Source organism: Halichoeres trimaculatus, unplaced genomic scaffold, assembly GCF_033239565.1.
Source record: "Halichoeres trimaculatus isolate MK-OKI-2021-1 unplaced genomic scaffold, fHalTri1.1 fHalTri1_scaffold_10, whole genome shotgun sequence".
Lineage (NCBI taxonomy): Eukaryota > Metazoa > Chordata > Actinopteri > Labriformes > Labridae > Halichoeres > Halichoeres trimaculatus.
In genome coordinates, this window is record NW_027437187.1 from 6,393,396 (window position 1) to 6,405,742 (window position 12,347).

Sequence of the window (12,347 nt, forward strand, 5' to 3'; positions counted from 1 at the left end):
TGGAAATGAAGAGATCTTGGTCCTACCAGATACCACCTCCCCAGCTGAAGGACCTGAAAATGAAGAGATCTGGGTCCTAAGAGATACTACCTCCCCAGCTGAAGGACCAGAGGACCAGAGGAGGGAAGAAGCAGAGCTCCAGCCTGAGACCAGAGCAAAGAAAAAGGGCCCTTTTAGAAGATTCTGTAAATTCATCAGAAACCTCTTCAGGCCCAGGGCCTCAAGACGATCAAGACAGATGCCAGCTTCCCCTTTAGAGACCACAGTTTGATCTCTAGTCCCCCTTTAGAGACCACAGTTTGATCTCTGGTCCCCCTTTAGAGACCACTGTTTGATCTCTAGTCCCCCTTTAGAGACCACAGTTTGATCTCTCGTCCCCCTTTAGAGACCACTGTTTGATCTCTAGTCCTCGTTGACTTCTGTGGACTATGTTTGGGTTTTCTCCGGGTGCTCCAGTTACCCAATTTCTTTTTGTACTTTAAAAAAAAAACTATTTTGTGCTCTTAAATTCCCCTAATAAACAAAGAAATCTACACAAATTCATGATATGCAATAAAATACATGGTTTACTTATAGATATAATAAAAGTCTTCTTGGTGTTAAAGTTTTAAACTCTCAGCAGTAAATAATAAAGTTGTATTTTAAAGCCTCATATAGGTTGAAGTGTCAATGTTGTAAACTCTTAATTTGTCTGATTTAAAGTTAAAAATCTACTCTGAATTTGTTAAGTGCTGCTTTCTGTTTTCCCATCATAGGGAGCTGCACCTGAAGTAGGGCTGCACGATTATCGCAATCGCAATTCAGATTTTTCTCCATGATAACCAAGCAAGTCTGTAGACTCATCATGACACAACTTTTTTTATTAAATCGCAAGCACAATCGCAATCGCAATATTGTCCACCTAATCGCAAATCACACTTTTTTCCCAAATCGTGAAGCACTAACCTGAAGGCATCACAGTCCACATCCTCTGACACAGCTGAGCTGTTATTGTCTAAAGTCACATGTCAGAGTATTTTTTCACAGTTATATCTGAATAGATGGTATTTTCTGGTTATTTAAACACTGATGGTTAAGTATTTTGTCCAATTTGAACGGATCCTCCTCATAGCATCTTTTTAAGAAAAACAAAACAAAACAAAACAAAAAAAACAGGTCAATGACAGAAAATATTTGGTAAATGTGACCTCTGCAAGGTCAAAGGATAAACTCCTGCTCTGACACTCCAGGTCTACTCTGTACTGCGTTATTGTCTTTTTAAAGAAACCATGGTGACGCTGCACGTAAACTGTTCATAACAATGGCATCATGTCCAGAAAAAATTAGCAACATCTTCATATCAGAGCTGCTGTCCCCCCTCTGACACCTGAGACTGTTTTTATGGTGAAAGACGAGGTCGGCAGGTGAAACCCATGAATGTAGCAACAATGTTTCTCATAAAAAAAAATCGTATACAAGTTACTATGTATCATAATTTCAGCAGTTAACCCTTTGCAACAGAAAAGCACACTACACATTTAAAAAACAATCTAAGGTGGTTTTAACAAGTTTAAAGCAGAGTTTGATTCCAGCCCTCATCTGTTTCTTTCCCTTTTATATAATTGCAAACAAAAGAGTAAAAACACTGTTATTCTGTCCCACAGTATTTATCTCTGTGACATTTACCCCCAAACCCTTTAATTACAACCAAAACATTCAAAAACTGCATTCAGAGACGGGCAGCTTAATGGGACTTGGAGGAGTTGAATCATACATAGATCAGGATGAAAACACAGTTGAAGCTGTGGGAACACACTGCAGGTTCCAGTCTTTCTCTGAACTTGTGACTTTAATAGAAATGTTGAAAAACAACAGAACAGTCACTGACTCAAAGGGTCAAAATATGTATGACATAAAGAAAAGCTTTTATTGCTCAGATGCAAATGGTCCTGGAGTGGAAAATGACTTCAGGAAGAGCAGCGCAGAAGCAGCAAAGTTCACACCAAGGATGTGAAAATCAATTAAAGTACAAACCGGAGGTTCAAGCTCTTTATTTTTTGGTTGTTTTTTTTCAGAGAAGAGTGTTGTTCCTGCAGAAGGCTGTAATTTTACAGTAATCACATGCTTTTAAGCTTCAAAACACCAGGCTAGGAAATTTCTTTTTTTCATCCCAAACCTCTCACAATCTCCTGCTGTATTAACACATGCAGAGAAATACATTTTATATGTGCTGCTTTTTCAGATATCCGCCTCTTGTTCGTGTTTGTAGCACGAAGCTCTTGTGAAGGCCTTACAGTTCATGTCAGGTCGAGTTGTCCCTTCAGATGGAAAAAGGCCTCTTTTGTTTGTTTGTTTTTTCTACCTGGCAATGGCATGCAAAGACTCTTTGAAGGGCAGGGGCGAAATGGAAAAAAATGGTGCATACAGCACATTTTTGCCACTCAAGAGGGCAGTTTATAAAATTTGAACTAGCCAAAGGGGCAGTTTCTTAGTTTCTTCCATTGAAGAGAGTTCACTGTGTTTTGTCAACCAGGAAGTCACTTCAGTGCACATTTGGCCACGAAGAGGTCACTCTAGTGTGCACTTTGGCTACAAATAGGGCACTGTAGTGTGAGGTTGGTTGCTTATGGTGCTGCCACACCAAACGCAAATTTGCGGCGTGATCACATACAAAGTCAATGCAAACTCGCGTTTAGCCGCCGATTCGCCTCGGGCGGCGCATTTGGCGCGTTCAGCGCGATGCGTTTGGGCGGTAGACGCGAATTCGCTCGAGTTCAAAATATTGAACTTTTGATGCGAATTCGCGTGAAGGCTTGCTGTGGCCGCCAATCAGCGATGACATTCCCCCACGACGTCATTGTTTTGACGACGTTGGGGGGCAACTGCCGCCTGCTCCGGCTCCAACTCCGCCGGAGGATGGAGGAGAAAACAATCTGTGCGGTGTGTCATCATCCAGAGTTATACGATACGACGTGTCTACTCTACAGAGACCGGAAAAACAGAAGCAGGCTTGGGTGAAAGTCACTGAGGAGACAGGTTTTGAATGTAAGTTCTGTAAATATTCGTTCCCAGCTGGATTTAGCTGCAGGGGTCATCACTGATTCCGACCGTGTTTTCCTCAGTGGAGTTTTGAGCCTGATAGAGAGGAGGAAAGAGCGGGGCAGGGGCAGGGGCAGAGAAAAGATGGAAGTTCTCTGCGGTCCTCTCTTTCCTCCACCCCTTCATTATCCCCAGGGAGACCTCCGGGAACATGGGTTGGGTGGTTTTCGGGTCCAGCGGCAAGACTCGGGCGTTCACACAGCGTGTGACGGGCCATTTGCGGGAGTAAATTCGCGTGTTCGCGTTTGGTGTGGCCGTGGCATTAGGCGGCATACTTTTTTTGCTTCTTAGAGGGCACCTAAGTGTGTATTTGGCTACTCAGTGGGCATTTTAAGCCTTGTTTCCAAGAAGCAGTTGAATTTGGTTCATCTTGGCATGGCACGCATTTTACTGTGTTTCCACTGACTGATCCAGGGACAGACCCCCAATACCTGAGACGAGACGTCCCACTTTTTGGGACCCTTCCGTAGGGTGCCAGACTAAACCGATCAGAACTCGGAAGGTGGGGATAAACACTGCAAACCATTGATTGGCCAAAAGAAAAGTCACTTCCTGTGTGACAGTGGCTGTATTTCTCCTGGCGGCACACAGCCTTCTCTGAAACAAAGCTTGATTGTTCTTTGTAACAAAGAGTCACATGACAATCACAAACAAGATGAATTGCTGGATGTCTACCGTTGTTGCTCTTTGTTTACTGAGTTGCGTTTTTCTTCTTCATTGGATTTATTAGCGGGGTACACTAATGTTTGGGTGTCGCTCTGCTATGGCGTCACACTATTATATAACTGATGTGACAGTACTGATCCAGCATACATGACACCTACCAAGAGGGGGCACGTGGGGGCTGTGGAAACACAAACTGGACCAGGCTTAAAGGCAGGGTTGGCAGTCCTGAAAAACAAGCATGAATTTGAATGTAGCATCTTGTCAGGACCATAGACTGTAAAAAAAAAATTGAAGGCCGCTTGCTCGGCTCGAAGTGGGGTCTCCACAAAAACTGCTCCCCTTGGTGGCTGACTGCAGTATAGGTTAAAAAATCCTGCTTTCCAGCCATTCCAGATGGGCTGTGGTCAAACTTTAGAAAATGAATACCCCATCTCAGAAATGTTTCTCACGTAGTGTGGCGTGGTTGTGGTGATTTGAAGATATCATTTGGCTGTCTTGTATTCAAGTCCTCTTTTTTCTGAAAAGTTTTGTTTTCATTAGTTAAAAGGGGTTAAAAATAAGGCTTCACGTCATGTTTAACGATGATTGACAGCTGCCGTTCTCGTGTATTTTTGGGGATTGTAAAGTATGTCTGGAGGTAGAGTTAAGAGGTGATAAGACTCTCGAAAGAAAAGAAAAAATCATTATTTTTGTCATCCAGCTCCACTCAGATTCTTCCAGAATCCCTCACCATATCTACTGCGCAGACTCTGGCTCCAAACTGCTACAATGGCTGCACCCGTGACGGGGGTATTTTGGCTTCAAAACTGTACAATGATAAATGGCAGAGCCATGCTGTCCACTCTTTATACAGTCTATGGTCAGGACTCCTCCTAGCCCCTCCTCCCCTTCCCCTTGGAGCTCCTCCAAAGCAACGCCCCTGCTCACGTGCACGAACGCTGCTGATTCGCGACTATAATTGTGAATGACTGAAAGACAGACTCAGCACATCATTTAATGTTTTGCTATACGTAGAGTCATGTCTCATTTAGAGGTAAGAAAACACCAAAATGATAAAACGTAAAGCTAAAAAACAAACAAATATGACTTTTGTTAGCACTCGCAACTGTCATGCTAGCATTATCCACTTTTACCTGTGACACAAGATCAGGAGTAAAGTTATAATACAAATAGTACATGTACATTTTCTCTAGGACTTACTAAATATCAAGGTTTTTTTTTTTGCTTGTCAGAGCCTCTGTGGTTAGAGTTTACAAGACTCTGATCCAGACTACAGCCCAGAGCCAAGTACCCATCAGGTCAGAGGGGACAGGCCCGAGGTGGAGCGAGAGGGGCCGTAGTTAGAGGCAGGGGAACAGAAAAAAGAAAGAAAGCCTCCGTCCTTCTCAGCCATTCTTCTGCTGAGTGTGAACCTGTACACCGCTAAACTCAGGAACACCCATTGAGTCGGGGGCAGAGCGCGCCGATGAAATGAACACGCAGGAGGAGGGCAAAACGGCAGGACAGGATTTGATTGGTTTAACAGGTTGGATCCCAATCAATGTGATTGGCTGATGTTTTCTCCTGGGGTAGATAGCGGATATTATTTGATCTCTTTTAAGAACACATCATGTATTGCTTGCCAACCAGACATACAGATCACTTTAACCAGTATAACAAAAAGTGTTTCTAAATCAAACTACCAATTATACCTTTAACCGAGCCAACCCGTACCAAACTGTACTGATCTAAACCGGACTGCTTGGTGGAAATGGGGCTTTAGTGTGCATTTTGGCTCCTTAGAAGGCACTGTTTTGTGTTTTTCAGATCTTAAGAGGGCATTTAAACCTGTGTTGTTGCTTTTTTTCCCTTTAGATTTAGCCACGAAGGGAGGTGAGTGCCTCCTCACCCTTCCTCTGATCACACTACTGCTTCCTGGTTTGGTTAATCTTGTAATTGAAATATCTTCGCTGTGAATGAACACATCTTAGACTCAAAATGATCAGTCTGTGGTGGGTGTTTTTTTTTACTAAAGTTGGTCATTCAGGGGCACTTCTGTTCAATTCGTTGACATTTATAACTGGTTACGTGTCCTCACAGAAAAGTGAGACCTCTGAAAGAAGGAAAATTGTTTGGGTGTATGAAATTTCTCTCATGTTAGAGACCAACCAATGCACCTTTTGGGGCTTTAGACTGAGATTTGTTGTCCTTTAATAACCTCGGGTACAACAAGAGCAGGAGTGTGTATGTGTCTGTGGGTGTCAGTGTGTGTGTGTGTGTGTGTAGGTGTGTGTGTCTCACCTTTTTGGTCTTAAGAGCTCTTCTTGAGCAGTAAAACAGAGCACAACGCTCCCTGACCCTGCCGGTCATTTCATCTACTTCCAAATGTCACAGCATCACGGACCTTTGTTGAGATCAGCCAGAAGGGCGTGTGTGTGTGTGTGTGTGTGTGTGTGTGTGTGTGTGTGTGTGTGTGTGTGTGTGTGTGTGTGTGTGTGTGTGTGTGCTTCTCTCCTTTCAGCTGCCACAATAAAACCATGAGCCGAGGACTACAGCCGTCATTAGACTAGCAGGAACATATCTTGATCACCTTGTTGACGATTAGAGAGCTGACCTGAAACAGCCTGAAGCAGACCAAACAGAGCAATATTAAAAAACTCACACAAAGTCCGCATCCTTCATACATTACAGACAAATCAGTGATGTTGTTGTTTCCTCGTCTTCCTGTTCAGGACCGTAATGAGGAGCGAGAGCCACGTGGGTCAGTGTGTGGCGCTCAGACGTTTGCTCGCCATTAGACGCTAATAGAAAAAGAAGAAGAGCAGCGAGGTCATCTCAGCCGAAGCCCAAGAGAGGAAGAGGAAAGAGACACTGCAGGTGGGTTTCACAAATCGAGGCATTATCATTCATGGACTCAACGCTGGTCACACACAACCTTGACCCTCAAACACAGGTGAGACGACTGATGGATGTAGAATATGGTAACGATTATCTCACTGCTTTGTGTTTAGATTTTTATAATCTTTATCTGCTCTGACATTTTCTCTTAACCCAGGCTGTTTCCCAAACGGCTTACTTCACTAGCAGTGCCTACTATTTTGGCTGAAATTCAGTACGTAGTAGTCAGTATACGAAAACTTGCAAAATCTGCAGTATACTAAAAATCCCCGGATGTACTGACCCAGGAAAATTTCTCAGTATGCAATGGACCAGTCTACCTGGCCTACTGTTTCCTAGAATGCACAGCGCTAACGCTGTTTGCAGCAGGTTTTGGTGAATTACCGCTATCTACTGGAATGAGTCGGCATTACAACTACAATACAACAACACCAATGTTAGATGGTCCGTGAGATAGGAGTGGAGTGATTTGAAAGAAACACAGGTAAATCTTGTTAATTCCAGTTATAAAAGATCATTTTATTTCTGCTAATTCATTAAAGCCCGTATAAACCACTTATTCACTTTTTAAACCACAAGTGGATTTTATGGAAGTGTTTTTTCCATCAGCTGTAAAAATAAAAATCTCTTTCAGATTTATTTTCAGTAAACGACATAACTTTCGGTGCAAGATTAAAATAAAATGTGATGATTCTGCTACGAAATGATTAAAAAAATAACTAAAATGCCAAAATCTAGCCAAAGTTTGTGTTGTGTATTTATAGAGGGATTATTTGTTTATTCACCACGCTGGATGCACGTGCAGCCTGGGTGCAGAAGCACTGCAGTGTATAATGATTTGTCAACTGACGTGGAGGAGTTAACCACCACAAAACACATTTTCAAACTACATACCACCACTTTGACGGACGGTTAACAGCTCCCAGGTTTGTGAAATAGCAGTGAGTGGACAGATATTAGGTGGACAGACATTTTTAGCAGAGAAGTCCAGAGTGTACCCACAGAGGAGTTTGAACACACAGCTGTCACACTATGCTCATGACTGCGTTATCCGTGGACACTTACCAGACTGTGACAGACCAGGACGTAAATGTGAGACCCAGGTTCATAATAAAAGAACCAGAAAACTACATCGAGTTAATTATTCACCCGCATACGTCGCTGGTGTTTTAGTGTAAAGTGTGACCCTGCTAACTGGTGACTCTCGTCTGTTAATTACTGACACTGTCCGCTGAGAGTCACCAGTTAGCATGGTCGCTATTAACTCCAAAACACCTGTTGCTCTGTTATGGTCCCAACTTGATAGACGTTGCCTCTGTTGTATAGTACCGTTTCTAAAAACTGACCACAGAAGAACCGTACATTTTTAGAGTTCAAAAAGCGCTAACTCGATGATGAATGTAGCTAAACACTGCTTCTGTGGTCAAAATGCGTGTGTATCTTTGTGATGACGTAGACTGATAATCCCTCTCTAATGAAGACTAAATGAAATCCATCAGCTCAATTTTCAGAAACTGAAAACCAGAGTAGTTAACAACAAAGCAGACTCAAACATACTACATACAAAAGCAGTAGGCAGTTTACGGTGCCTACTACATACAACATTCACATGTAATATGTAGCTGGTGGTTTGGGAAACAGCCTCAGTTTTTTCTCTACCTGTGTTACATTTACCCCCTCTCCATCTATCTTTAAACCTCCATCTCTCCTTTTCTTTCTTCTTTTTTTTATTACTTTTTCCTAAAATTATCATCTCCCTTCATGTTCCTCCTTTTCCCCATCTCCTGCTCCATTTTCCTCTTCTTTATCCTGCAGAGACGCAGCTTTTATTGGCAGAGCTTTACAAGACCAATACTCGGAGATAAGACCTGTGGCCTTTTACTCTGCTGTTATTAAAACTGCTGCTCTGTGACAACTGTGTACCTTTGTGTCTGTGTGTGTGTTTTCTTTCACATTTCAGGCACAGTGAGCTCTGTGTTGGAGGAGCCTCAGTACAGCCTGTCTGTGTCTGCAGGGATTCATTCTCAGTGATTGGACTCCTCTCTTCGGTGAATTCATCAGCTTTCATACGGTATATAGTATATGCTCACACACAATGAAGAGCATATTGCAGGTTAATTTTTCTTGTAAGTTTACTCTCAACATCGTCTGATAACAGCAGCAGAATAAGTCAATCATTGATTTTATTTGTCATACAACACATAAGGCACAAATTCAGAGGAAGAAGTGGCTGTTTTCAGTACAGCTGTTTCAAACACTTTTTTTTTTCCCCCCAACACAGCGCTGTGAGGTTAAGGGGCCTCGTGTTCCCTGACTCAGCTCTGATCCAAGCGGCAACCTCCGGTCTAAAAATACGAGACAAGAGTCCGCTTGAGGCTGGCTCTAGACGAACTGGAAGTCACATAAACCTATTTACAGCCTGGTTCAAAAAACGTCTCCTGTGTGAATCGCTAATTTTACTATCAGCACACACTGCATGGGGGTAGATTTTTTCTAACTCAGCAATTTAGAAGGTATTACGATCGCGAGCTCACCTAAAACTACGTCTATTAGTTAAACAGTCTGTGCTCTGATCCAACGTTAATAACAGGCAGTAGTGAGTGAGAGTGGGCTTTTTGGGTCATGTTCATTGGATTTCTTCCATTGTATTATTTAATTTGACCATTCATTAAAATGGTTATATATTGTGTTTGCGTTGGATACAGAAATACTAGGCTAACAGGACATAGACCTTCATTTATCAAGCGTGCGCATGACCCAAAAATGGGTTGACACTCAAATCCACACACAAATTGACCTTTATCAATCTGAACATGGGCGTTAGGGTACGCTCAAACCCACGTCAGGTCTGAGTTCACGTACACATGTTTCATGTCAGTAGGAAGCACAGTGTAGCCTTTTCTCTCTGATGGTATGGCCACACCGGACGCGAATTGGCGTTGAGATTACATACAAAGTCAATGCAAAGACGCGTTTGGATGCAGATTCGCCCGGATGGCACATTTGGCATGGCGCGTTTGGAGCGTTGGCTGGTTTGGAGCGTCAGCGCGTTTGGGGCGTCAGAAGCCTCTACACGTGAGTTGAAAATATTGAACTTCTCACGCAAATTCGTGTGAGGCTGTGCCACCGCAGCCAATCAGCAATGACCCCCCCCCCCCCCCCCCCCCCCCCCCCCCCCCCCCGATGTCATTGATTTGATAACACCACCTGCTCTGGCTCCAACCACGCCGAAAGATGTAGGAAAAGTTTATTTGTGTGGTGTGTCACTATCCAGAGTTATACGATACGACGTGTGTACTCCACAGAGACCAGAAAAAAAGCATGAGGCTTGGGTGAAAGTCTCTGAGAAGACGGGTTTTGAATGTAATTTCTGTAAACATTCGTTCCCAGCTGGATTTGCCTGCACGGGTCATCATTGAGTCCGACTGTGTTTTCCTCGGTGGAGTTTTGTCGTAAAAGTTGTAAGAGCCTGATAGGGAGGAGGAAGTAGTAGCAGGGGCAGGGGCAGGGGCAGAGCCAAGGAAAAAATGGAAGTTCTCTGCGGTCCTCTCTTTCCTCGACCTCTTCAGGGAGACCTCTGGGAACATGGGTCAGGGGGTCGAGGATGAGGTCACAGGGACTGTTCCCTGGCTGTCCAGGCAGGGCCAGTGGAGGTGGATTACTTGGGAGAGGTAGCAGGCCCCTCAGGGATTGAGTGTAGAGGTTTGTTGAGAGATTAATATGCACACACATTAAGCACTGCCAACTTATTTTTCAAGTTAGTTTTCTGACTCTAGATCAGTGGATAGACCTCTGATAGACCTCTCTGTCTGTCTCTCTACGGGCTTTAATGTGACAGCTCAAAGCGTGTTGCTTCACAATCAGCACTCACACGTACTACTTATTTTTTACGTCAGTGTATCTGATTTCATATTTTAAATATGTTGATGTGAACACAGCATTAGGCTACATATCACTAGCTAACTGCCATAGACTGTATAAAACGTGGACGTAGCCTCCGCAACGTCACCCGTCTGTTCCTGAAACCTGAAATGAAGCCAATCTGCGGATGAAGCCACATTTTATGACACTGGCTGTGAGTTTCCTTTCAAACAGCTACAGGGCACCACATAGTCATGTGACCTGAGCTGTGTCTCTGATTGGACAATCAAATAATCCTAATTACTTCTAAACGGCCAAGTTAGAAAAACTGTTATTTGATGTTATTTTCTTATAGATTTTTCAAACTGTTGTCTTTAACCTGCTATATGCTCTTTAAGCTTTAATGTCTCCACACTGATCACACACACTTCACAAACCTTTACATGAAGTCAGGGAGAAGGAACAGATTTAGACTCGCCTACCTTAGAGGTGCTGAGTTTGTGAAAGTGTCACCACGATTATTTTTAAAGCCTAAAATATCTTGTTATTCACAGTTTGTCATGAAATGCCTCTTTATGGATGAGTCACCTTTCTTCACCCCCAGCTTCAACTCCTGTGTCTGACCATCAGGAGTCAGGGAGCGATTTCATTGGCTGTTTGATTAGTGTGTCTTGTTGTGGAAGACTAGTGATTTTGTTGTTGTACATTTATGTTCCTGACAACAAGTCACAGTCTACCTCAGTGAATCACACATGCTCACCTGTCATGTTGTTGAGATGTATACACGCACACACACACACGATGTAAAATAAACTCAGAAAAATAAGACCTCACATTGGGCTACAGTTGATGGTATGTTTCCATCACAGGTAATAGAATACAAACATTGTGTCTCTGCTCTTACTGACATATTCATTAACCCTGACAGTAACGTCTCATCAAGTGAGTTCTCCACAAAAACTGCTCCCCCTGGTGGCTAGCTGCAGTACATGACAAACACTGTCATGCACCGCCTCCAATCATTTTAATAAGGGACGGGCGGCAGACGGCAAGCGGTTTTGGCCGCAGCAGTAGGACCCAGAAGCGGTTGCCCCCACGTGAACGCGCATAAATTTTCCCCTGCCACCCAGAGTCCAGCGTGTTGAACTTTCTGGCGGCAGCTGCCTGGGAACAGCCAATCACATCGAAGGAAGAAGAAAACCTGGAAATAGCAGGCTTCGCAGGGCAAAACAAGCAATGGAGGAGCTAATACTGCTGTTATCTGAATATCCAGAGCTCTGCAATACTGCTCTACCATTGTTCTACGTTTACCGTCTACATTAATTTTGATTTGATTTATTTACAGCAAAGGGGTTCGAACCGTATTTTCCCGTTTTATAGTCAGTAGTGATATAATATTGTGGAACCAACCATTGAAACATATTTTTAGAGGGAATTATTTTGATGACAGAGCCTTATTTTCTTCTCCGTTTTTTAGTTTGTAATAATGTTAAATTCTTTTGTCAGCCAATCAAATTTATTCCAGGGGGGATTCTCTTGATGACAGAATCGTGTCTTTCATAGTCTGAAACGTATGCACATTATACAGTAAACAGAAACTATAAGGTACTACTCGGGGGAACGTGTTTTTGAGGAGGGAGTGTTGTGAAGGACTTTTGGGCGGGCTCTGCCGTGATGTTGCCGCGTTTCCACCAAGCAGTTCAGTTCAGTTTAGTATGGTTTTACACGGTTTGGTACGGTTAAGCCTGACTGTTTGCATTTTCACAGCAAACTGTGCCCTCTCATGGTAGGGGGCATGTAAGTCAGATGCCTAAAGCCACATCTGTTAAGCAATAGTGTGACACCGTAGCAGCGCAACAGAAGAA

At 43.3% G+C, this 12,347-nt stretch overlaps 1 long non-coding RNA gene across 1 annotated transcript in view; it reads left to right on the top strand.

Annotated features, from left to right (window-relative positions):
* Positions 1 to 8,717, top strand: part of LOC141796009 (uncharacterized) — a 38,965-nt gene extending 30,248 nt beyond the window's left edge. Inside the window, exons 4-5 of the long non-coding RNA XR_012598858.1 lie at positions 6,456 to 6,600; positions 8,582 to 8,717. This is a non-coding gene — a long non-coding RNA (uncharacterized LOC141796009). The remainder of the gene's footprint in view (positions 1 to 6,455; positions 6,601 to 8,581) is intronic.
* Positions 8,718 to 12,347: the final 3,630 nt, after the last annotated feature.